Here is a 25,368-nt window from a genome sequence, read left to right on the forward strand (position 1 = left end):
CGTATCTCACATAAAAAGTACTGTTCAACAGAGTGATAGCGTTACTTGAGTCCTCTGGGCAACATCCTTCCCTAACATAGTTCAATATGCAAAAGTTGAACAGAATAGAAAAGTAATAACATTCTGTTGGTCTTTGACTGTAGAACATTAAAAACTTTGAAATGTTCACATTGCTGCAGCAATTTGCTCCCTTGTCACATGGGAGGTTCCATGGTGTAATGGTTTGCTCTTTGGACTTTGAATCCAAGGATCCGAGTTCAAATCTCGGTGGGACCACTTTCATGACTGTTGATCAAATCTTTTTCTGTCAAGTGTATTCATAAATATCACAAATCTAACACGGGTAGAGTGAAACATTAATTTATTGATTGTATTCTGAAAGTCTATTCGATGTGAGCAAATGATAGAACTTTTAGAAAACATGGAAATTAAATGGCTCAAAATAATGAGACATTTTGCGAGCTGACTCTGTTTTCTCAAACTCATCACAGGGGGCTGATGCAAGATATTACTTTCTTAAATCTTACTGTTATTGATAAGGGGAAGATGGAACTTTTTAATTGGAAATCCTTCATTAAAACAAAACTTGAGGAATCAAATTGTGTATTATGGGGACAGAAGATATGACGTTTTGAATAACAATCGTGAAATTCAGACACACATATATTTACACTCTGATTTTCTAAAGTAAATCCATAACCATAAAGTAAAATCTTTCGAAAGACGTGTCAAAGGTAATAATCTGAATTTCTCTTTCAAAGAAATTCACAATTAAATGCACTGTGTAAGTCAAGCATGTTGTCATATAAGAAATCAGCAAAAATTAACTATCTCATTACTGGTCATATAGATGAGAGAGGAAATGAACCTAACGTTTAAATTGTGGATGGGAAACAACAGTTTTTAGTTTTCAGCTTCAATACATATGTTTATGAATAATTGATTTCTTTATATAGTCTTATCGCTATCTAGACGGATATAGCTATGTATACATAGATGCATACTTATACGTTGATAAGTATCAGTATAAAACATTGACGTTATGTTTTTCCAAGACCAAATTCTAAGAAATGGGTGAAATAGTAAATCTCATAATTCAAGCAGGTCCCACCGAGATTTGAACTCGGATCGCTGGATTCAGAGTCCAGAGTGCTAACCATTACACCATGGAACCCTCCCATACATGAGTCATTTTTCCATTGAGACAAAAGAGAGCGCATTAGTGCGGGGGCATTTCTTACATTGATGAAACGATATCTCTGTTGAATGCTCATAGTGTAAAGAGCTATAATGTGATTTGATTCTGTTCAGATACATTCTCCTTAACAGTGTTAAATATGCAAACGTTTATCAGGATAGGCAAGTTATATCATAATGATCATCTTTGACTGTAACATATTAAAACATTTTACATTTCCAAACTAATACACCCATTTCTTTGTCTCTCACATGGGCTGCGCCAAAGAGCAATGATTGGCACGTTGGACTTTGCATGCAAAGGTACCAGTCCAAATCTTGGGGGTACTATTTTATTACTCTTGACCTTTTCTATTTCTGTCACCTTTGTTTATTGATAGCTCAAATCCAACACCAGTAGGTTGAAAGAGACAATTATTGATTCCTTTCAAAACGTCCATCAGCTTGAACAAGTTACAGAAATACAAACATTATAATACGTTTACATCACATTCCTACACAAAATAGTGTGACATTAAGAAATCCTATCCTGTTTTTCTGAAATGCATTTCAGAGGCCTGATTCCCAGCATCCCTTTTTGAAGCTTTCTGCGCTATTGATAAGGCGAATTTAGCACATTTTGAAAGAGAAGTGTTCTTAAATCAAACCTAGAGAACCACAATGACGGTATCATTCAGATAGTACAAATGTTTTTGTATATTAGTATGGAAATTGTGAAATAAAACGTTTTTCATGCTGATTTTCAACAGTCGATCTGCAATCGTGAAACATAAGCTTTTGCTTGGAGGCCTCACAGGTACTGATCTAATTTTCTCTTTTAAGATTATTCACAAATCATATGATATGCTTTGTATAAATCAACTATATTGTTAGATCAAAATTGAGTAAAAAGTGACTATCTCAATTTCATGACATATAGAAGAGTAAGGAGAAGAAGCTCATGTTTCAAATGTGGAGAGGCAACAACTTTTCATTATTTTCACCTCTACTAATTATATGCATTTTTATAATGTATGTGTTTATGTTGTCCTATAAATATACAGAGACATATAGCAAGATATAGGGAGATACATACGTGTAAAGTGGATATGTACAAGTTTATAAGTAAATGAGATGTTTTTCCAATTAATAATTCTAAGAACTGAATGGAAAAAGAAAATCGTAAAGTTTAGATAAGTCCCACTGTGATTTGTACTCAGATCCCGGTTTTCAGAGTCTAGAGTGCTAAGCATGATACCATCAAACCACCTGTACCAGGTTGAGCTTTTCATTTTGAGAGAAGAGATTGCATTCACGGGGGAATCTTATATTTTATTGCAAAATCGTATCTCACATAAAAAGTACTGTTCAACAGAGTGATAGCGTTACTTGAGTCCTCTGGGCAACATCCTTCCCTAACATAGTTCAATATGCAAAAGTTGAACAGAATAGAAAAGTAATAACATTCTGTTGGTCTTTGACTGTAGAACATTAAAAACTTTGAAATGTTCACATTGCTGCAGCAATTTGCTCCCTTGTCACATGGGAGGTTCCATGGTGTAATGGTTAGCACTTTGGACTTTGAATCCAAGGATCCGAGTTCAAATCTCGGTGGGACCACTTTCATGACTGTTGATCAAATCTTTTTCTGTCAAGTGTATTCATAAATATCACAAATCTAACACGGGTAGAGTGAAACATTAATTTATTGATTGTATTCTGAAAGTCTATTCGATGTGAGCAAATGATAGAACTTTTAGAAAACATGGAAATTAAATGGCTCAAAATAATGAGACATTTTGCGAGCTGACTCTGTTTTCTCAAACTCATCACAGGGGGCTGATGCAAGATATTACTTTCTTAAATCTTACTGTTATTGATAAGGGGAAGATGGAACTTTTTTAATTGGAAATCCTTCATTAAAACAAAACTTGAGGAATCAAATTGTGTATTATGGGGACAGAAGATATGACGTTTTGAATAACAATCGTGAAATTCAGACACACATATATTTACACTCTGATTTTCTAAAGTAAATCCATAACCATAAAGTAAAATCTTTCGAAAGACGTGTCAAAGGTAATAATCTGAATTTCTCTTTCAAAGAAATTCACAATTAAATGCACTGTGTAAGTCAAGCATGTTGTCATATAAGAAATCAGCAAAAATTAACTATCTCATTACTGGTCATATAGATGAGAGAGGAAATGAACCTAACGTTTAAATTGTGGATGGGAAACAACAGTTTTTAGTTTTCAGCTTCAATACATATGTTTATGAATAATTGATTTCTTTATATAGTCTTATCGCTATCTAGACGGATATAGCTATGTATACATAGATGCATACTTATACGTTGATAAGTATCAGTATAAAACATTGACGTTATGTTTTTCCAAGACCAGATTCTAAGAAATGGGTGAAATAGTAAATCTCATAATTCAAGCAGGTCCCACCGAGATTTGAACTCGGATCGCTGGATTCAGAGTCCAGAGTGCTAACCATTACACCATGGAACCCTCCCATACATGAGTCCTTTTTCCATTGAGACAAAAGAGAGCGCATTAGTGCGGGGGCATTTCTTACATTGATGAAACGATATCTCTGTTGAATGCTCATAGTGTAAAGAGCTATAATGTGATTTGATTCTGTTCAGATACATTCTCCTTAACAGTGTTAAATATGCAAACGTTTATCAGGATAGGCAAGTTATATCATAATGATCATCTTTGACTGTAACATATTAAAACATTTTACATTTCCAAACTAATACACCCATTTCTTTGTCTCTCACATGGGCTGCGCCAAAGAGCAATGATTGGCACGTTGGACTTTGCATGCAAAGGTACCAGTCCAAATCTTGGGGGTACTATTTTATTACTCTTGACCTTTTCTATTTCTGTCACCTTTGTTTATTGATAGCTCAAATCCAACACCAGTAGGTTGAAAGAGACAATTATTGATTCCTTTCAAAACGTCCATCAGCTTGAACAAGTTACAGAAATACAAACATTATAATACGTTTACATCACATTGCTACACAAAATAGTGTGACATTAAGAAATCCTATCCTGTTTTTCTGAAATGCATTTCAGAGGCCTGATTCCCAGCATCCCTTTTTGAAGCTTTCTGCGCTATTGATAAGGCGAATTTAGCACATTTTGAAAGAGAAGTGTTCTTAAATCAAACCTAGAGAACCACAATGACGGTATCATTCAGATAGTACAAATGTTTTTGTATATTAGTATGGAAATTGTGAAATAAAACGTTTTTCATGCTGATTTTCAACAGTCGATCTGCAATCGTGAAACATAAGCTTTTGCTTGGAGGCCTCACAGGTACTGATCTAATTTTCTCTTTTAAGATTATTCACAAATCATATGATATGCTTTGTATAAATCAACTATATTGTTAGATCAAAATTGAGTAAAAAGTGACTATCTCAATTTCATGACATATAGAAGAGTAAGGAGAAGAAGCTCATGTTTCAAATGTGGAGAGGCAACAACTTTTCATTATTTTCACCTCTACTAATTATATGCATTTTTATAATGTATGTGTTTATGTTGTCCTATAAATATACAGAGACATATAGCAAGATATAGGGAGATACATACGTGTAAAGTGGATATGTACAAGTTTATAAGTAAATGAGATGTTTTTCCAATTAATAATTCTAAGAACTGAATGGAAAAAGAAAATCGTAAAGTTTAGATAAGTCCCACTGTGATTTGTACTCAGATCCCGGTTTTCAGAGTCTAGAGTGCTAAGCATGATACCATCAAACCACCTGTACCAGGTTGAGCTTTTCATTTTGAGAGAAGAGATTGCATTCACGGGGGAATCTTATATTTTATTGCAAAATCGTATCTCACATAAAAAGTACTGTTCAACAGAGTGATAGCGTTACTTGAGTCCTCTGGGCAACATCCTTCCCTAACATAGTTCAATATGCAAAAGTTGAACAGAATAGAAAAGTAATAACATTCTGTTGGTCTTTGACTGTAGAACATTAAAAACTTTGAAATGTTCACATTGCTGCAGCAATTTGCTCCCTTGTCACATGGGAGGTTCCATGGTGTAATGGTTAGCACTTTGGACTTTGAATCCAAGGATCCGAGTTCAAATCTCGGTGGGACCACTTTCATGACTGTTGATCAAATCTTTTTCTGTCAAGTGTATTCATAAATATCACAAATCTAACACGGGTAGAGTGAAACATTAATTTATTGATTGTATTCTGAAAGTCTATTCGATGTGAGCAAATGATAGAACTTTTAGAAAACATGGAAATTAAATGGCTCAAAATAATGAGACATTTTGCGAGCTGACTCTGTTTTCTCAAACTCATCACAGGGGGCTGATGCAAGATATTACTTTCTTAAATCTTACTGTTATTGATAAGGGGAAGATGGAACTTTTTTAATTGGAAATCCTTCATTAAAACAAAACTTGAGGAATCAAATTGTGTATTATGGGGACAGAAGATATGACGTTTTGAATAACAATCGTGAAATTCAGACACACATATATTTACACTCTGATTTTCTAAAGTAAATCCATAACCATAAAGTAAAATCTTTCGAAAGACGTGTCAAAGGTAATAATCTGAATTTCTCTTTCAAAGAAATTCACAATTAAATGCACTGTGTAAGTCAAGCATGTTGTCATATAAGAAATCAGCAAAAATTAACTATCTCATTACTGGTCATATAGATGAGAGAGGAAATGAACCTAACGTTTAAATTGTGGATGGGAAACAACAGTTTTTAGTTTTCAGCTTCAATACATATGTTTATGAATAATTGATTTCTTTATATAGTCTTATCGCTATCTAGACGGATATAGCTATGTATACATAGATGCATACTTATACGTTGATAAGTATCAGTATAAAACATTGACGTTATGTTTTTCCAAGACCAGATTCTAAGAAATGGGTGAAATAGTAAATCTCATAATTCAAGCAGGTCCCACCGAGATTTGAACTCGGATCGCTGGATTCAGAGTCCAGAGTGCTAACCATTACACCATGGAACCCTCCCATACATGAGTCCTTTTTCCATTGAGACAAAAGAGAGCGCATTAGTGCGGGGGCATTTCTTACATTGATGAAACGATATCTCTGTTGAATGCTCATAGTGTAAAGAGCTATAATGTGATTTGATTCTGTTCAGATACATTCTCCTTAACAGTGTTAAATATGCAAACGTTTATCAGGATAGGCAAGTTATATCATAATGATCATCTTTGACTGTAACATATTAAAACATTTTACATTTCCAAACTAATACACCCATTTCTTTGTCTCTCACATGGGCTGCGCCAAAGAGCAATGATTGGCACGTTGGACTTTGCATGCAAAGGTACCAGTCCAAATCTTGGGGGTACTATTTTATTACTCTTGACCTTTTCTATTTCTGTCACCTTTGTTTATTGATAGCTCAAATCCAACACCAGTAGGTTGAAAGAGACAATTATTGATTCCTTTCAAAACGTCCATCAGCTTGAACAAGTTACAGAAATACAAACATTATAATACGTTTACATCACATTGCTACACAAAATAGTGTGACATTAAGAAATCCTATCCTGTTTTTCTGAAATGCATTTCAGAGGCCTGATTCCCAGCATCCCTTTTTGAAGCTTTCTGCGCTATTGATAAGGCGAATTTAGCACATTTTGAAAGAGAAGTGTTCTTAAATCAAACCTAGAGAACCACAATGACGGTATCATTCAGATAGTACAAATGTTTTTGTATATTAGTATGGAAATTGTGAAATAAAACGTTTTTCATGCTGATTTTCAACAGTCGATCTGCAATCGTGAAACATAAGCTTTTGCTTGGAGGCCTCACAGGTACTGATCTAATTTTCTCTTTTAAGATTATTCACAAATCATATGATATGCTTTGTATAAATCAACTATATTGTTAGATCAAAATTGAGTAAAAAGTGACTATCTCAATTTCTTGACATATAGAAGAGTAAGGAGAAGAAGCTCATGTTTCAAATGTGGAGAGGCAACAACTTTTCATTATTTTCACCTCTACTAATTATATGCATTTTTATAATGTATGTGTTTATGTTGTCCTATAAATATACAGAGACATATAGCAAGATATAGGGAGATACATACGTGTAAAGTGGATATGTACAAGTTTATAAGTAAATGAGATGTTTTTCCAATTAATAATTCTAAGAACTGAATGGAAAAAGAAAATCGTAAAGTTTAGATAAGTCCCACTGTGATTTGTACTCAGATCCCGGTTTTCAGAGTCTAGAGTGCTAAGCATGATACCATCAAACCACCTGTACCAGGTTGAGCTTTTCATTTTGAGAGAAGAGATTGCATTCACGGGGGAATCTTATATTTTATTGCAAAATCGTATCTCACATAAAAAGTACTGTTCAACAGAGTGATAGCGTTACTTGAGTCCTCTGGGCAACATCCTTCCCTAACATAGTTCAATATGCAAAAGTTGAACAGAATAGAAAAGTAATAACATTATGTTGGTCTTTGACTGTAGAACATTAAAAACTTTGAAATGTTCACATTGCTGCAGCAATTTGCTCCCTTGTCACATGGGAGGTTCCATGGTGTAATGGTTAGCACTTTGGACTTTGAATCCAAGGGTCCGAGTTCAAATCTCGGTGGGACCACTTTCGTGACTGTTGATCAAATCTTTTTCTGTCAAGTGTATTCATAAATATCACAAATCTAACACGGGTAGAGTGAAACATTAATTTATTGATTGTATTCTGAAAGTCTATTCGATGTGAGCAAATGATAGAACTTTTAGAAAACATGGAAATTAAATGGCTCAAAATAATGAGACATTTTGCGAGCTGACTCTGTTTTCTCAAACTCATCACAGGGGGCTGATGCAAGATATTACTTTCTTAAATCTTACTGTTATTGATAAGGGGAAGATGGAACTTTTTAATTGGAAATCCTTCATTAAAACAAAACTTGAGGAATCAAATTGTGTATTATGGGGACAGAAGATATGACGTTTTGAATAACAATCGTGAAATTCAGACACACATATATTTACACTCTGATTTTCTAAAGTAAATCCATAACCATAAAGTAAAATCTTTCGAAAGACGTGTCAAAGGTAATAATCTGAATTTCTCTTTCAAAGAAATTCACAATTAAATGCACTGTGTAAGTCAAGCATGTTGTCATATAAGAAATCAGCAAAAATTAACTATCTCATTACTGGTCATATAGATGAGAGAGGAAATGAACCTAACGTTTAAATTGTGGATGGGAAACAACAGTTTTTAGTTTTCAGCTTCAATACATATGTTTATGAATAATTGATTTCTTTATATAGTCTTATCGCTATCTAGACGGATATAGCTATGTATACATAGATGCATACTTATACGTTGATAAGTATCAGTATAAAACATTGACGTTATGTTTTTCCAAGACCAAATTCTAAGAAATGGGTGAAATAGTAAATCTCATAATTCAAGCAGGTCCCACCGAGATTTGAACTCGGATCGCTGGATTCAGAGTCCAGAGTGCTAACCATTACACCATGGAACACTCCCATACATGAGTCATTTTTCCATTGAGAAAAAAGAGAGCGCATTAGTGCGGGGGCATTTCTTACATTGATGAAACGATATCTCTGTTGAATGCTCATAGTGTAAAGAGCTATAATGTGATTTGATTCTGTTCAGATACATTCTCCTTAACAGTGTTAAATATGCAAACGTTTATCAGGATAGGCAAGTTATATCATAATGATCATCTTTGACTGTAACATATTAAAACATTTTACATTTCCAAACTAATACACCCATTTCTTTGTCTCTCACATGGGCTGCGCCAAAGAGCAATGATTGGCACGTTGGACTTTGCATGCAAAGGTACCAGTCCAAATCTTGGGGGTACTATTTTATTACTCTTGACCTTTTCTATTTCTGTCACCTTTGTTTATTGATAGCTCAAATCCAACACCAGTAGGTTGAAAGAGACAATTATTGATTCCTTTCAAAACGTCCATCAGCTTGAACAAGTTACAGAAATACAAACATTATAATACGTTTACATCACATTCCTACACAAAATAGTGTGACATTAAGAAATCCTATCCTGTTTTTCTGAAATGCATTTCAGAGGCCTGATTCCCAGCATCCCTTTTTGAAGCTTTCTGCGCTATTGATAAGGCGAATTTAGCACATTTTGAAAGAGAAGTGTTCTTAAATCAAACCTAGAGAACCACAATGACGGTATCATTCAGATAGTACAAATGTTTTTGTATATTAGTATGGAAATTGTGAAATAAAACGTTTTTCATGCTGATTTTCAACAGTCGATCTGCAATCGTGAAACATAAGCTTTTGCTTGGAGGCCTCACAGGTACTGATCTAATTTTCTCTTTTAAGATTATTCACAAATCATATGATATGCTTTGTATAAATCAACTATATTGTTAGATCAAAATTGAGTAAAAAGTGACTATCTCAATTTCATGACATATAGAAGAGTAAGGAGAAGAAGCTCATGTTTCAAATGTGGAGAGGCAACAACTTTTCATTATTTTCACCTCTACTAATTATATGCATTTTTATAATGTATGTGTTTATGTTGTCCTATAAATATACAGAGACATATAGCAAGATATAGGGAGATACATACGTGTAAAGTGGATATGTACAAGTTTATAAGTAAATGAGATGTTTTTCCAATTAATAATTCTAAGAACTGAATGGAAAAAGAAAATCGTAAAGTTTAGATAAGTCCCACTGTGATTTGTACTCAGATCCCGGTTTTCAGAGTCTAGAGTGCTAAGCATGATACCATCAAACCACCTGTACCAGGTTGAGCTTTTCATTTTGAGAGAAGAGATTGCATTCACGGGGGAATCTTATATTTTATTGCAAAATCGTATCTCACATAAAAAGTACTGTTCAACAGAGTGATAGCGTTACTTGAGTCCTCTGGGCAACATCCTTCCCTAACATAGTTCAATATGCAAAAGTTGAACAGAATAGAAAAGTAATAACATTCTGTTGGTCTTTGACTGTAGAACATTAAAAACTTTGAAATGTTCACATTGCTGCAGCAATTTGCTCCCTTGTCACATGGGAGGTTCCATGGTGTAATGGTTTGCTCTTTGGACTTTGAATCCAAGGATCCGAGTTCAAATCTCAGTGGGACCACTTTCATGACTGTTGATCAAATCTTTTTCTGTCAAGTGTATTCATAAATATCACAAATCTAACACGGGTAGAGTGAAACATTAATTTATTGATTGTATTCTGAAAGTCTATTCGATGTGAGCAAATGATAGAACTTTTAGAAAACATGGAAATTAAATGGCTCAAAATAATGAGACATTTTGCGAGCTGACTCTGTTTTCTCAAACTCATCACAGGGGGCTGATGCAAGATATTACTTTCTTAAATATTACTGTTATTGATAAGGGGAAGATGGAACTTTTTAATTGGAAATCCTTCATTAAAACAAAACTTGAGGAATCAAATTGTGTATTATGGGGACAGAAGATATGACGTTTTGAATAACAATCGTGAAATTCAGACACACATATATTTACACTCTGATTTTCTAAAGTAAATCCATAACCATAAAGTAAAATCTTTCGAAAGACGTGTCAAAGGTAATAATCTGAATTTCTCTTTCAAAGAAATTCACAATTAAATGCACTGTGTAAGTCAAGCATGTTGTCATATAAGAAATCAGCAAAAATTAACTATCTCATTACTGGTCATATAGATGAGAGAGGAAATGAACCTAACGTTTAAATTGTGGATGGGAAACAACAGTTTTTAGTTTTCAGCTTCAATACATATGTTTATGAATAATTGATTTCTTTATATAGTCTTATCGCTATCTAGACGGATATAGCTATGTATACATAGATGCATACTTATACGTTGATAAGTATCAGTATAAAACATTGACGTTATGTTTTTCCAAGACCAAATTCTAAGAAATGGGTGAAATAGTAAATCTCATAATTCAAGCAGGTCCCACCGAGATTTGAACTCGGATCGCTGGATTCAGAGTCCAGAGTGCTAACCATTACACCATGGAACCCTCCCATACATGAGTCATTTTTCCATTGAGACAAAAGAGAGCGCATTAGTGCGGGGGCATTTCTTACATTGATGAAACGATATCTCTGTTGAATGCTCATAGTGTAAAGAGCTATAATGTGATTTGATTCTGTTCAGATACATTCTCCTTAACAGTGTTAAATATGCAAACGTTTATCAGGATAGGCAAGTTATATCATAATGATCATCTTTGACTGTAACATATTAAAACATTTTACATTTCCAAACTAATACACCCATTTCTTTGTCTCTCACATGGGCTGCGCCAAAGAGCAATGATTGGCACGTTGGACTTTGCATGCAAAGGTACCAGTCCAAATCTTGGGGGTACTATTTTATTACTCTTGACCTTTTCTATTTCTGTCACCTTTGTTTATTGATAGCTCAAATCCAACACCAGTAGGTTGAAAGAGACAATTATTGATTCCTTTCAAAACGTCCATCAGCTTGAACAAGTTACAGAAATACAAACATTATAATACGTTTACATCACATTCCTACACAAAATAGTGTGACATTAAGAAATCCTATCCTGTTTTTCTGAAATGCATTTCAGAGGCCTGATTCCCAGCATCCCTTTTTGAAGCTTTCTGCGCTATTGATAAGGCGAATTTAGCACATTTTGAAAGAGAAGTGTTCTTAAATCAAACCTAGAGAACCACAATGACGGTATCATTCAGATAGTACAAATGTTTTTGTATATTAGTATGGAAATTGTGAAATAAAACGTTTTTCATGCTGATTTTCAACAGTCGATCTGCAATCGTGAAACATAAGCTTTTGCTTGGAGGCCTCACAGGTACTGATCTAATTTTCTCTTTTAAGATTATTCACAAATCATATGATATGCTTTGTATAAATCAACTATATTGTTAGATCAAAATTGAGTAAAAAGTGACTATCTCAATTTCATGACATATAGAAGAGTAAGGAGAAGAAGCTCATGTTTCAAATGTGGAGAGGCAACAACTTTTCATTATTTTCACCTCTACTAATTATATGCATTTTTATAATGTATGTGTTTATGTTGTCCTATAAATATACAGAGACATATAGCAAGATATAGGGAGATACATACGTGTAAAGTGGATATGTACAAGTTTATAAGTAAATGAGATGTTTTTCCAATTAATAATTCTAAGAACTGAATGGAAAAAGAAAATCGTAAAGTTTAGATAAGTCCCACTGTGATTTGTACTCAGATCCCGGTTTTCAGAGTCTAGAGTGCTAAGCATGATACCATCAAACCACCTGTACCAGGTTGAGCTTTTCATTTTGAGAGAAGAGATTGCATTCACGGGGGAATCTTATATTTTATTGCAAAATCGTATCTCACATAAAAAGTACTGTTCAACAGAGTGATAGCGTTACTTGAGTCCTCTGGGCAACATCCTTCCCTAACATAGTTCAATATGCAAAAGTTGAACAGAATAGAAAAGTAATAACATTCTGTTGGTCTTTGACTGTAGAACATTAAAAACTTTGAAATGTTCACATTGCTGCAGCAATTTGCTCCCTTGTCACATGGGAGGTTCCATGGTGTAATGGTTAGCACTTTGGACTTTGAATCCAAGGATCCGAGTTCAAATCTCGGTGGGACCACTTTCATGACTGTTGATCAAATCTTTTTCTGTCAAGTGTATTCATAAATATCACAAATCTAACACGGGTAGAGTGAAACATTAATTTATTGATTGTATTCTGAAAGTCTATTCGATGTGAGCAAATGATAGAACTTTTAGAAAACATGGAAATTAAATGGCTCAAAATAATGAGACATTTTGCGAGCTGACTCTGTTTTCTCAAACTCATCACAGGGGGCTGATGCAAGATATTACTTTCTTAAATCTTACTGTTATTGATAAGGGGAAGATGGAACTTTTTTAATTGGAAATCCTTCATTAAAACAAAACTTGAGGAATCAAATTGTGTATTATGGGGACAGAAGATATGACGTTTTGAATAACAATCGTGAAATTCAGACACACATATATTTACACTCTGATTTTCTAAAGTAAATCCATAACCATAAAGTAAAATCTTTCGAAAGACGTGTCAAAGGTAATAATCTGAATTTCTCTTTCAAAGAAATTCACAATTAAATGCACTGTGTAAGTCAAGCATGTTGTCATATAAGAAATCAGCAAAAATTAACTATCTCATTACTGGTCATATAGATGAGAGAGGAAATGAACCTAACGTTTAAATTGTGGATGGGAAACAACAGTTTTTAGTTTTCAGCTTCAATACATATGTTTATGAATAATTGATTTCTTTATATAGTCTTATCGCTATCTAGACGGATATAGCTATGTATACATAGATGCATACTTATACGTTGATAAGTATCAGTATAAAACATTGACGTTATGTTTTTCCAAGACCAAATTCTAAGAAATGGGTGAAATAGTAAATCTCATAATTCAAGCAGGTCCCACCGAGATTTGAACTCGGATCGCTGGATTCAGAGTGCTAACCATTACACCATGGAACCCTCCCATACATGAGTCATTTTTCCATTGAGACAAAAGAGAGCGCATTAGTGCGGGGGCATTTCTTACATTGATGAAACGATATCTCTGTTGAATGCTCATAGTGTAAAGAGCTATAATGTGATTTGATTCTGTTCAGATACATTCTCCTTAACAGTGTTAAATATGCAAACGTTTATCAGGATAGGCAAGTTATATCATAATGATCATCTTTGACTGTAACATATTAAAACATTTTACATTTCCAAACTAATACACCCATTTCTTTGTCTCTCACATGGGCTGCGCCAAAGAGCAATGATTGGCACGTTGGACTTTGCATGCAAAGGTACCAGTCCAAATCTTGGGGGTACTATTTTATTACTCTTGACCTTTTCTATTTCTGTCACCTTTGTTTATTGATAGCTCAAATCCAACACCAGTAGGTTGAAAGAGACAATTATTGATTCCTTTCAAAACGTCCATCAGCTTGAACAAGTTACAGAAATACAAACATTATAATACGTTTACATCACATTCCTACACAAAATAGTGTGACATTAAGAAATCCTATCCTGTTTTTCTGAAATGCATTTCAGAGGCCTGATTCCCAGCATCCCTTTTTGAAGCTTTCTGCGCTATTGATAAGGCGAATTTAGCACATTTTGAAAGAGAAGTGTTCTTAAATCAAACCTAGAGAACCACAATGACGGTATCATTCAGATAGTACAAATGTTTTTGTATATTAGTATGGAAATTGTGAAATAAAACGTTTTTCATGCTGATTTTCAACAGTCGATCTGCAATCGTGAAACATAAGCTTTTGCTTGGAGGCCTCACAGGTACTGATCTAATTTTCTCTTTTAAGATTATTCACAAATCATATGATATGCTTTGTATAAATCAACTATATTGTTAGATCAAAATTGAGTAAAAAGTGACTATCTCAATTTCATGACATATAGAAGAGTAAGGAGAAGAAGCTCATGTTTCAAATGTGGAGAGGCAACAACTTTTCATTATTTTCACCTCTACTAATTATATGCATTTTTATAATGTATGTGTTTATGTTGTCCTATAAATATACAGAGACATATAGCAAGATATAGGGAGATACATACGTGTAAAGTGGATATGTACAAGTTTATAAGTAAATGAGATGTTTTTCCAATTAATAATTCTAAGAACTGAATGGAAAAAGAAAATCGTAAAGTTTAGATAAGTCCCACTGTGATTTGTACTCAGATCCCGGTTTTCAGAGTCTAGAGTGCTAAGCATGATACCATCAAACCACCTGTACCAGGTTGAGCTTTTCATTTTGAGAGAAGAGATTGCATTCACGGGGGAATCTTATATTTTATTGCAAAATCGTATCTCACATAAAAAGTACTGTTCAACAGAGTGATAGCGTTACTTGAGTCCTCTGGGCAACATCCTTCCCTAACATAGTTCAATATGCAAAAGTTGAACAGAATAGAAAAGTAATAACATTCTGTTGGTCTTTGACTGTAGAACATTAAAAACTTTGAAATGTTCACATTGCTGCAGCAATTTGCTCCCTTGTCACATGGGAGGTTCCATGGTGTAATGGTTAGCACTTTGGACTTTGAATCCAAGGATCCGAGTTCAAATCTCGGTGGGACCACTTTCATGACTGTTGATCAAATCTTTTTCTGTCAAGTGTATTCATAAATATCACAAATCTAACACGGGTAGAGTGAAACATTAATTTATTGATTGTATTCTGAAAGTCTATTCGATGTGAGCAAATGATAGAACTTTTAGAAAACATGGAAATTAAATGGCTCAAAATAATGAGACATTTTGCGAGCTGACTCTGTTTTCTCAAACTCATCACAGGGGGCTGATGCAAGATATTACTTTCTTAAATCTTACTGTTATTGATAAGGGGAAGATGGAACTTTTTAATTGGAAATCCTTCATTAAAACAAAACTTGAGGAATCAAATTGTGTATTATGGGGACAGAAGATATGACGTTTTGAATAACAATCGTGAAATTCAGACACACATATATTTACACTCTGATTTTCTAAAGTAAATCCATAACCATAAAGTAAAATCTTTCGAAAGACGTGTCAAAGGTAATAATCTGAATTTCTCTTTCAAAGAAATTCACAATTAAATGCACTGTGTAAGTCAAGCATGTTGTCATATAAGAAATCAGCAAAAATTAACTATCTCATTACTGGTCATATAGATGAGAGAGGAAATGAACCTAACGTTTAAATTGTGGATGGGAAACAACAGTTTTTAGTTTTCAGCTTCAATACATATGTTTATGAATAATTGATTTCTTTATATAGTCTTATCGCTATCTAGACGGATATAGCTATGTATACATAGATGCATACTTATACGTTGATAAGTATCAGTATAAAACATTGACGTTATGTTTTTCCAAGACCAAATTCTAAGAAATGGGTGAAATAGTAAATCTCATAATTCAAGCAGGTCCCACCGAGATTTGAACTCGGATCGCGGGATTCAGAGTCCAGAGTGCTAACCATTACACCATGGAACCCTCCCATACATGAGTCATTTTTCCATTGAGACAAAAGAGAGCGCATTAGTGCGGGGGCATTTCTTACATTGATGAAACGATATCTCTGTTGAATGCTCATAGTGTAAAGAGCTATAATGTGATTTGATTCTGTTCAGATACATTCTCCTTAACAGTGTTAAATATGCAAACGTTTATCAGGATAGGCAAGTTATATCATAATGATCATCTTTGACTGTAACATATTAAAACATTTTACATTTCCAAACTAATACACCCATTTCTTTGTCTCTCACATGGGATGCGCCAAAGAGCAATGATTGGCACGTTGGACTTTGCATGCAAAGGTACCAGTCCAAATCTTGGGGGTACTATTTTATTACTCTTGACCTTTTCTATTTCTGTCACCTTTGTTTATTGATAGCTCAAATCCAACACCAGTAGGTTGAAAGAGACAATTATTGATTCATTTCAAAACGTCCATCAGCTTGAACAAGTTACAGAAATACAAACATTATAATACGTTTACATCACATTCCTACACAAAATAGTGTGACATTAAGAAATCCTATCCTGTTTTTCTGAAATGCATTTCAGAGGCCTGATTCCCAGCATCCCTTTTTGAAGCTTTCTGCGCTATTGATAAGGCGAATTTAGCACATTTTGAAAGAGAAGTGTTCTTAAATCAAACCTAGAGAACCACAATGACGGTATCATTCAGATAGTACAAATGTTTTTGTATATTAGTATGGAAATTGTGAAATAAAACGTTTTTCATGCTGATTTTCAACAGTCGATCTGCAATCGTGAAACATAAGCTTTTGCTTGGAGGCCTCACAGGTACTGATCTAATTTTCTCTTTTAAGATTATTCACAAATCATATGATATGCTTTGTATAAATCAACTATATTGTTAGATCAAAATTGAGTAAAAAGTGACTATCTCAATTTCATGACATATAGAAGAGTAAGGAGAAGAAGCTCATGTTTCAAATGTGGAGAGGCAACAACTTTTCATTATTTTCACCTCTACTAATTATATGCATTTTTATAATGTATGTGTTTATGTTGTCCTATAAATATACAGAGACATATAGCAAGATATAGGGAGATACATACGTGTAAAGTGGATATGTACAAGTTTATAAGTAAATGAGATGTTTTTCCAATTAATAATTCTAAGAACTGAATGGAAAAAGAAAATCGTAAAGTTTAGATAAGTCCCACTGTGATTTGTACTCAGATCCCGGTTTTCAGAGTCTAGAGTGCTAAGCATGATACCATCAAACCACCTGTACCAGGTTGAGCTTTTCATTTTGAGAGAAGAGATTGCATTCACGGGGGAATCTTATATTTTATTGCAAAATCGTATCTCACATAAAAAGTACTGTTCAACAGAGTGATAGCGTTACTTGAGTCCTCTGGGCAACATCCTTCCCTAACATAGTTCAATATGCAAAAGTTGAACAGAATAGAAAAGTAATAACATTCTGTTGGTCTTTGACTGTAGAACATTAAAAACTTTGAAATGTTCACATTGCTGCAGCAATTTGCTCCCTTGTCACATGGGAGGTTCCATGGTGTAATGGTTAGCACTTTGGACTTTGAATCCAAGGATCCGAGTTCAAATCTCGGTGGGACCACTTTCATGACTGTTGATCAAATCTTTTTCTGTCAAGTGTATTCATAAATATCACAAATCTAACACGGGTAGAGTGAAACATTAATTTATTGATTGTATTCTGAAAGTCTATTCGATGTGAGCAAATGATAGAACTTTTAGAAAACATGGAAATTAAATGGCTCAAAATAATGAGACATTTTGCGAGCTGACTCTGTTTTCTCAAACTCATCACAGGGGGCTGATGCAAGATATTACTTTCTTAAATCTTACTGTTATTGATAAGGGGAAGATGGAACTTTTTAATTGGAAATCCTTCATTAAAACAAAACTTGAGGAATCAAATTGTGTATTATGGGGACAGAAGATATGACGTTTTGAATAACAATCGTGAAATTCAGACACACATATATTTACACTCTGATTTTCTAAAGTAAATCCATAACCATAAAGTAAAATCTTTTGAAAGACGTGTCAAAGGTAATAATCTGAATTTCTCTTTCAAAGAAATTCACAATTAAATGCACTGTGTAAGTCAAGCATGTTGTCATATAAGAAATCAGCAAAAATTAACTATCTCATTACTGGTCATATAGATGAGAGAGGAAATGAACCTAACGTTTAAATTGTGGATGGGAAACAACAGTTTTTAGTTTTCAGCTTCAATACATATGTTTATGAATAATTGATTTCTTTATATAGTCTTATCGCTATCTAGACGGATATAGCTATGTATACATAGATGCATACGTATACGTTGATAAGTATCAGTATAAAACATTGACGTTATGTTTTTCCAAGACCAAATTCTAAGAAATGGGTGAAATAGTAAATCTCATAATTCAAGCAGGTCCCACCGAGATTTGAACTCGGATCGCGGGATTCAGAGTCCAGAGTGCTAACCATTACACCATGGAACCCTCCCATACATGAGTCATTTTTCCATTGAGACAAAAGAGAGCGCATTAGTGCGGGGGCATTTCTTACATTGATGAAACGATATCTCTGTTGAATGCTCATAGTGTAAAGAGCTATAATGTGATTTGATTCTGTTCAGATACATTCTCCTTAACAGTGTTAAATATGCAAACGTTTATCAGGATAGGCAAGTTATATCATAATGATCATCTTTGACTGTAACATATTAAAACATTTTACATTTCCAAACTAATACACCCATTTCTTTGTCTCTCACATGGGATGCGCCAAAGAGCAATGATTGGCACGTTGGACTTTGCATGCAAAGGTACCAGTCCAAATCTTGGGGGTACTATTTTATTACTCTTGACCTTTTCTATTTCTGTCACCTTTGTTTATTGATAGCTCAAATCCAACACCAGTAGGTTGAAAGAGACAATTATTGATTCCTTTCAAAACGTCCATCAGCTTGAACAAGTTACAGAAATACAAACATTATAATACGTTTACATCACATTCCTACACAAAATAGTGTGACATTAAGAAATCCTATCCTGTTTTTCTGAAATGCATTTCAGAGGCCTGATTCCCAGCATCCCTTTTTGAAGCTTTCTGCGCTATTGATAAGGCGAATTTAGCACATTTTGAAAGAGAAGTGTTCTTAAATCAAACCTAGAGAACCACAATGACGGTATCATTCAGATAGTACAAATGTTTTTGTATATTAGTATGGAAATTGTGAAATAAAACGTTTTTCATGCTGATTTTCAACAGTCGATCTGCAATCGTGAAACATAAGCTTTTGCTTGGAGTCCTCACAGGTACTGATCTAATTTTCTCTTTTAAGATTATTCACAAATCATATGATATGCTTTGTATAAATCAACTATATTGTTAGATCAAAATTGAGTAAAAAGTGACTATCTCAATTTCATGACATATAGAAGAGTAAGGAGAAGAAGCTCATGTTTCAAATGTGGAGAGGCAACAACTTTTCATTATTTTCACCTCTACTAATTATATGCATTTTTATAATGTATGTGTTTATGTTGTCCTATAAATATACAGAGACATATAGCAAGATATAGGGAGATACATACGTGTAAAGTGGATATGTACAAGTTTATAAGTAAATGAGATGTTTTTCCAATTAATAATTCTAAGAACTGAATGGAAAAAGAAAATCGTAAAGTTTAGATAAGTCCCACTGTGATTTGTACTCAGATCCCGGTTTTCAGAGTCTAGAGTGCTAAGCATGATACCATCAAACCACCTGTACCAGGTTGAGCTTTTCATTTTGAGAGAAGAGATTGCATTCACGGGGGAATCTTATATTTTATTGCAAAATCGTATCTCACATAAAAAGTACTGTTCAACAGAGTGATAGCGTTACTTGAGTCCTCTGGGCAACATCCTTCCCTAACATAGTTCAATATGCAAAAGTTGAACAGAATAGAAAAGTAATAACATTCTGTTGGTCTTTGACTGTAGAACATTAAAAACTTTGAAATGTTCACATTGCTGCAGCAATTTGCTCCCTTGTCACATGGGAGGTTCCATGGTGTAATGGTTAGCACTTTGGACTTTGAATCCAAGGATCCGAGTTCAAATCTCGGTGGGACCACTTTCATGACTGTTGATCAAATCTTTTTCTGTCAAGTGTATTCATAAATATCACAAATCTAACACGGGTAGAGTGAAACATTAATTTATTGATTGTATTCTGAAAGTCTATTCGATGTGAGCAAATGATAGAACTTTTAGAAAACATGGAAATTAAATGGCTCAAAATAATGAGACATTTTGCGAGCTGACTCTGTTTTCTCAAACTCATCACAGGGGGCTGATGCAAGATATTACTTTCTTAAATCTTACTGTTATTGATAAGGGGAAGATGGAACTTTTTAATTGGAAATCCTTCATTAAAACAAAACTTGAGGAATCAAATTGTGTATTATGGGGACAGAAGATATGACGTTTTGAATAACAATCGTGAAATTCAGACACACATATATTTACACTCTGATTTTCTAAAGTAAATCCATAACCATAAAGTAAAATCTTTCGAAAGACGTGTCAAAGGTAATAATCTGAATTTCTCTTTCAAAGCAATTCACAATTAAATGCACTGTGTAAGTCAAGCATGTTGTCATATAAGAAATCAGCAAAAATTAACTATCTCATTACTGGTCATATAGATGAGAGAGGAAATGAACCTAACGTTTAAATTGTGGATGGGAAACAACAGTTTTTAGTTTTCAGCTTCAATACATATGTTTATGAATAATTGATTTCTTTATATAGTCTTATCGCTATCTAGACGGATATAGCTATGTATACATAGATGCATACTTATACGTTGATAAGTATCAGTATAAAACATTGACGTTATGTTTTTCCAAGACCAAATTCTAAGAAATGGGTGAAATAGTAAATGTCATAATTCAAGCAGGTCCCACCGAGATTTGAACTCGGATCGCTGGATTCAGAGTCCAGAGTGCTAACCATTACACCATGGAACCCTCCCATACATGAGTCATTTTTCCATTGAGACAAAAGAGAGCGCATTAGTGCGGGGGCATTTCTTACATTGATGAAACGATATCTCTGTTGAATGCTCATAGTGTAAAGAGCTATAATGTGATTTGATTCTGTTCAGATACATTCTCCTTAACAGTGTTAAATATGCAAACGTTTATCAGGATAGGCAAGTTATATCAAAATGATCATCTTTGACTGTAACATATTAAAACATTTTACATTTCCAAACTAATACACCCATTTCTTTGTCTCTCACATGGGCTGCGCCAAAGAGCAATGATTGGCACGTTGGACTTTGCATGCAAAGGTACCAGTCCAAATCTTGGGGGTACTATTTTATTACTCTTGACCTTTTCTATTTCTGTCACCTTTGTTTATTGATAGCTCAAATCCAACACCAGTAGGTTGAAAGAGACAATTATTGATTCCTTTCAAAACGTCCATCAGCTTGAACAAGTTACAGAAATACAAACATTATAATACGTTTACATCACATTCCTACACAAAATAGTGTGACATTAAGAAATCCTATCCTGTTTTTCTGAAATGCATTTCAGAGGCCTGATTCCCAGCATCCCTTTTTGAAGCTTTCTGCGCTATTGATAAGGCGAATTTAGCACATTTTGAAAGAGAAGTGTTCTTAAATCAAACCTAGAGAACCACAATGACGGTATCATTCAGATAGTACAAATGTTTTTGTATATTAGTATGGAAATTGTGAAATAAAACGTTTTTCATGCTGATTTTCAACAGTCGATCTGCAATCGTGAAACATAAGCTTTTGCTTGGAGGCCTCACAGGTACTGATCTAATTTTCTCTTTTAAGATTATTCACAAATCATATGATATGCTTTGTATAAATCAACTATATTGTTAGATCAAAATTGAGTAAAAAGTGACTATCTCAATTTCATGACATATAGAAGAGTAAGGAGAAGAAGCTCATGTTTCAAATGTGGAGAGGCAACAACTTTTCATTATTTTCACCTCTACTAATTATATGCATTTTTATAATGTATGTGTTTATGTTGTCCTATAAATATACAGAGACATATAGCAAGATATAGGGAGATACATACGTGTAAAGTGGATATGTACAAGTTTATAAGTAAATGAGATGTTTTTCCAATTAATAATTCTAAGAACTGAATGGAAAAAGAAAATCGTAAAGTTTAGATAAGTCCCACTGTGATTTGTACTCAGATCCAGGTTTTCAGAGTCTAGAGTGCTAAGCATGATACCATCAAACCACCTGTACCAGGTTGAGCTTTTCATTTTGAGAGAAGAGATTGCATTCACGGGGGAATCTTATATTTTATTGCAAAATCGTATCTCACATAAAAAGTACTGTTCAACAGAGTGATAGCGTTACTTGAGTCCTCTGGGCAACATCCTTCCCTAACATAGTTCAATATGCAAAAGTTGAACAGAATAGAAAAGTAATAACATTCTGTTGGTCTTTGACTGTAGAACATTAAAAACTTTGAAATGTTCACATTGCTGCAGCAATTTGCTCCCTTGTCACATGGGAGGTTCCATGGTGTAATGGTTAGCACTTTGGACTTTGAATCCAAGGATCCGAGTTCAAATCTCGGTGGGACCACTTTCATGACTGTTGATCAAATCTTTTTCTGTCAAGTGTATTCATAAATATCACAAATCTAACACGGGTAGAGTGAAACATTAATTTATTGATTGTATTCTGAAAGTCTATTCGATGTGAGCAAATGATAGAACTTTTAGAAAACATGGAAATTAAATGGCTCAAAATAATGAGACATTTTGCGAGCTGACTCTGTTTTCTCAAACTCATCACAGGGGGCTGATGCAAGATATTACTTTCTTAAATCTTACTGTTATTGATAAGGGGAAGATGGAACTTTTTAATTGGAAATCCTTCATTAAAACAAAACTTGAGGAATCAAATTGTGTATTATGGGGACAGAAGATATGACGTTTTGAATAACAATCGTGAAATTCAGACACACATATATTTACACTCTGATTTTCTAAAGTAAATCCATAACCATAAAGTAAAATCTTTCGAAAGACGTGTCAAAGGTAATAATCTGAATTTCTCTTTCAAAGAAATTCACAATTAAATGCACTGTGTAAGTCAAGCATGTTGTCATATAAGAAATCAGCAAAAATTAACTATCTCATTACTGGTCATATAGATGAGAGAGGAAATGAACCTAACGTTTAAATTGTGGATGGGAAACAACAGTTTTTAGTTTTCAGCTTCAATACATATGTTTATGAATAATTGATTTCTTTATATAGTCTTATCGCTATCTAGACGGATATAGCTATGTATAAATAGATGCATACTTATACGTTGATAAGTATCAGTATAAAACATTGACGTTATGTTTTTCCAAGACCAAATTCTAAGAAATGGGTGAAATAGTAAATCTCATAATTCAAGCAGGTCCCACCGAGATTTGAACTCGGATCGCGGGATTCAGAGTCCAGAGTGCTAACCATTACACCATGGAACCCTCCCATACATGAGTCATTTTTCCATTGAGACAAAAGAGAGCGCATTAGTGCGGGGGCATTTCTTACATTGATGAAACGATATCTCTGTTGAATGCTCATAGTGTAAAGAGCTATAATGTGATTTGATTCTGTTCAGATACATTCTCCTTAACAGTGTTAAATATGCAAACGTTTATCAGGATAGGCAAGTTATATCATAATGATCATCTTTGACTGTAACATATTAAAACATTTTACATTTCCAAACTAATACACCCATTTCTTTGTCTCTCACATGGGATGCGCCAAAGAGCAATGATTGGCACGTTGGACTTTGCATGCAAAGGTACCAGTCCAAATCTTGGGGGTACTATTTTATTACTCTTGACCTTTTCTATTTCTGTCACCTTTGTTTATTGATAGCTCAAATCCAACACCAGTAGGTTGAAAGAGACAATTATTGATTCCTTTCAAAACGTCCATCAGCTTGAACAAGTTACAGAAATACAAACATTATAATACGTTTACATCACATTCCTACACAAAATAGTGTGACATTAAGAAATCCTATCCTGTTTTTCTGAAATGCATTTCAGAGGCCTGATTCCCAGCATCCCTTTTTGAAGCTTTCTGCGCTATTGATAAGGCGAATTTAGCACATTTTGAAAGAGAAGTGTTCTTAAATCAAACCTAGAGAACCACAATGACGGTATCATTCAGATAGTACAAATGTTTTTGTATATTAGTATGGAAATTGTGAAATAAAACGTTTTTCATGCTGATTTTCAACAGTCGATCTGCAATCGTGAAACATAAGCTTTTGCTTGGAGGCCTCACAGGTACTGATCTAATTTTCTCTTTTAAGATTATTCACAAATCATATGATATGCTTTGTATAAATCAACTATATTGTTAGATCAAAATTGAGTAAAAAGTGACTATCTCAATTTCATGACATATAGAAGAGTAAGGAGAAGAAGCTCATGTTTCAAATGTGGAGAGGCAACAACTTTTCATTATTTTCACCTCTACTAATTATATGCATTTTTATAATGTATGTGTTTATGTTGTCCTATAAATATACAGAGACATATAGCAAGATATAGGGAGATACATACGTGTAAAGTGGATATGTACAAGTTTATAAGTAAATGAGATGTTTTTCCAATTAATAATTCTAAGAACTGAATGGAAAAAGAAAATCGTAAAGTTTAGATAAGTCCCACTGTGATTTGTACTCAGATCCCGGTTTTCAGAGTCTAGAGTGCTAAGCATGATACCATCAAACCACCTGTACCAGGTTGAGCTTTTCATTTTGAGAGAAGAGATTGCATTCACGGGGGAATCTTATATTTTATTGCAAAATCGTATCTCACATAAAAAGTACTGTTCAACAGAGTGATAGCGTTACTTGAGTCCTCTGGGCAACATCCTTCCCTAACATAGTTCAATATGCAAAAGTTGAACAGAATAGAAAAGTAATAACATTCTGTTGTTCTTTGACTGTAGAACATTAAAAACTTTGAAATGTTCACATT

The 25,368-nt window shown here is 33.9% G+C and overlaps 18 non-coding genes across 18 annotated transcripts; 9 read left to right on the forward strand and 9 right to left on the reverse strand.

Moving 5' to 3' along the window:
• Positions 1-204: 204 nt before the first annotated feature.
• On the forward strand, positions 205-276 carry TRNAQ-UUG (transfer RNA glutamine (anticodon UUG)). The gene has a single exon. It is a non-coding gene; the product is annotated as a tRNA-Gln (tRNA).
• Positions 277-1,102: 826 nt separating this feature from the next.
• On the reverse strand, positions 1,103-1,174 carry TRNAQ-CUG (transfer RNA glutamine (anticodon CUG)). The gene has a single exon. It is a non-coding gene; the product is annotated as a tRNA-Gln (tRNA).
• A 1,550-nt stretch (positions 1,175-2,724) lies between these two features.
• Positions 2,725-2,796, forward strand: TRNAQ-UUG (transfer RNA glutamine (anticodon UUG)). The gene has a single exon. It is a non-coding gene; the product is annotated as a tRNA-Gln (tRNA).
• Positions 2,797-3,623: 827 nt separating this feature from the next.
• TRNAQ-CUG (transfer RNA glutamine (anticodon CUG)) lies at positions 3,624-3,695 on the reverse strand. Its single transcript has one exon. It is a non-coding gene; the product is annotated as a tRNA-Gln (tRNA).
• Positions 3,696-5,245: 1,550 nt separating this feature from the next.
• Positions 5,246-5,317, forward strand: TRNAQ-UUG (transfer RNA glutamine (anticodon UUG)). The gene has a single exon. It is a non-coding gene; the product is annotated as a tRNA-Gln (tRNA).
• Positions 5,318-6,144: 827 nt separating this feature from the next.
• TRNAQ-CUG (transfer RNA glutamine (anticodon CUG)) lies at positions 6,145-6,216 on the reverse strand. The gene has a single exon. It is a non-coding gene; the product is annotated as a tRNA-Gln (tRNA).
• Positions 6,217-7,766: 1,550 nt separating this feature from the next.
• On the forward strand, positions 7,767-7,838 carry TRNAQ-UUG (transfer RNA glutamine (anticodon UUG)). Its single transcript has one exon. It is a non-coding gene; the product is annotated as a tRNA-Gln (tRNA).
• An 826-nt stretch (positions 7,839-8,664) lies between these two features.
• Positions 8,665-8,736, reverse strand: TRNAQ-CUG (transfer RNA glutamine (anticodon CUG)). Its single transcript has one exon. It is a non-coding gene; the product is annotated as a tRNA-Gln (tRNA).
• A 2,448-nt stretch (positions 8,737-11,184) lies between these two features.
• On the reverse strand, positions 11,185-11,256 carry TRNAQ-CUG (transfer RNA glutamine (anticodon CUG)). Its single transcript has one exon. It is a non-coding gene; the product is annotated as a tRNA-Gln (tRNA).
• Positions 11,257-12,806: 1,550 nt separating this feature from the next.
• TRNAQ-UUG (transfer RNA glutamine (anticodon UUG)) lies at positions 12,807-12,878 on the forward strand. The gene has a single exon. It is a non-coding gene; the product is annotated as a tRNA-Gln (tRNA).
• A 2,442-nt stretch (positions 12,879-15,320) lies between these two features.
• On the forward strand, positions 15,321-15,392 carry TRNAQ-UUG (transfer RNA glutamine (anticodon UUG)). Its single transcript has one exon. It is a non-coding gene; the product is annotated as a tRNA-Gln (tRNA).
• Positions 15,393-16,218: 826 nt separating this feature from the next.
• Positions 16,219-16,290, reverse strand: TRNAQ-CUG (transfer RNA glutamine (anticodon CUG)). Its single transcript has one exon. It is a non-coding gene; the product is annotated as a tRNA-Gln (tRNA).
• A 1,550-nt stretch (positions 16,291-17,840) lies between these two features.
• Positions 17,841-17,912, forward strand: TRNAQ-UUG (transfer RNA glutamine (anticodon UUG)). Its single transcript has one exon. It is a non-coding gene; the product is annotated as a tRNA-Gln (tRNA).
• Positions 17,913-18,738: 826 nt separating this feature from the next.
• TRNAQ-CUG (transfer RNA glutamine (anticodon CUG)) lies at positions 18,739-18,810 on the reverse strand. The gene has a single exon. It is a non-coding gene; the product is annotated as a tRNA-Gln (tRNA).
• A 1,550-nt stretch (positions 18,811-20,360) lies between these two features.
• TRNAQ-UUG (transfer RNA glutamine (anticodon UUG)) lies at positions 20,361-20,432 on the forward strand. Its single transcript has one exon. It is a non-coding gene; the product is annotated as a tRNA-Gln (tRNA).
• Positions 20,433-21,258: 826 nt separating this feature from the next.
• On the reverse strand, positions 21,259-21,330 carry TRNAQ-CUG (transfer RNA glutamine (anticodon CUG)). Its single transcript has one exon. It is a non-coding gene; the product is annotated as a tRNA-Gln (tRNA).
• A 1,550-nt stretch (positions 21,331-22,880) lies between these two features.
• Positions 22,881-22,952, forward strand: TRNAQ-UUG (transfer RNA glutamine (anticodon UUG)). Its single transcript has one exon. It is a non-coding gene; the product is annotated as a tRNA-Gln (tRNA).
• Positions 22,953-23,778: 826 nt separating this feature from the next.
• On the reverse strand, positions 23,779-23,850 carry TRNAQ-CUG (transfer RNA glutamine (anticodon CUG)). The gene has a single exon. It is a non-coding gene; the product is annotated as a tRNA-Gln (tRNA).
• Between the last annotated feature and the right edge of the window lie 1,518 nt (positions 23,851-25,368).

This window comes from Lissotriton helveticus, chromosome 4_1, assembly GCF_964261635.1.
Source record: "Lissotriton helveticus chromosome 4_1, aLisHel1.1, whole genome shotgun sequence".
NCBI classification, from domain to species: Eukaryota; Metazoa; Chordata; class Amphibia; order Caudata; family Salamandridae; genus Lissotriton; species Lissotriton helveticus.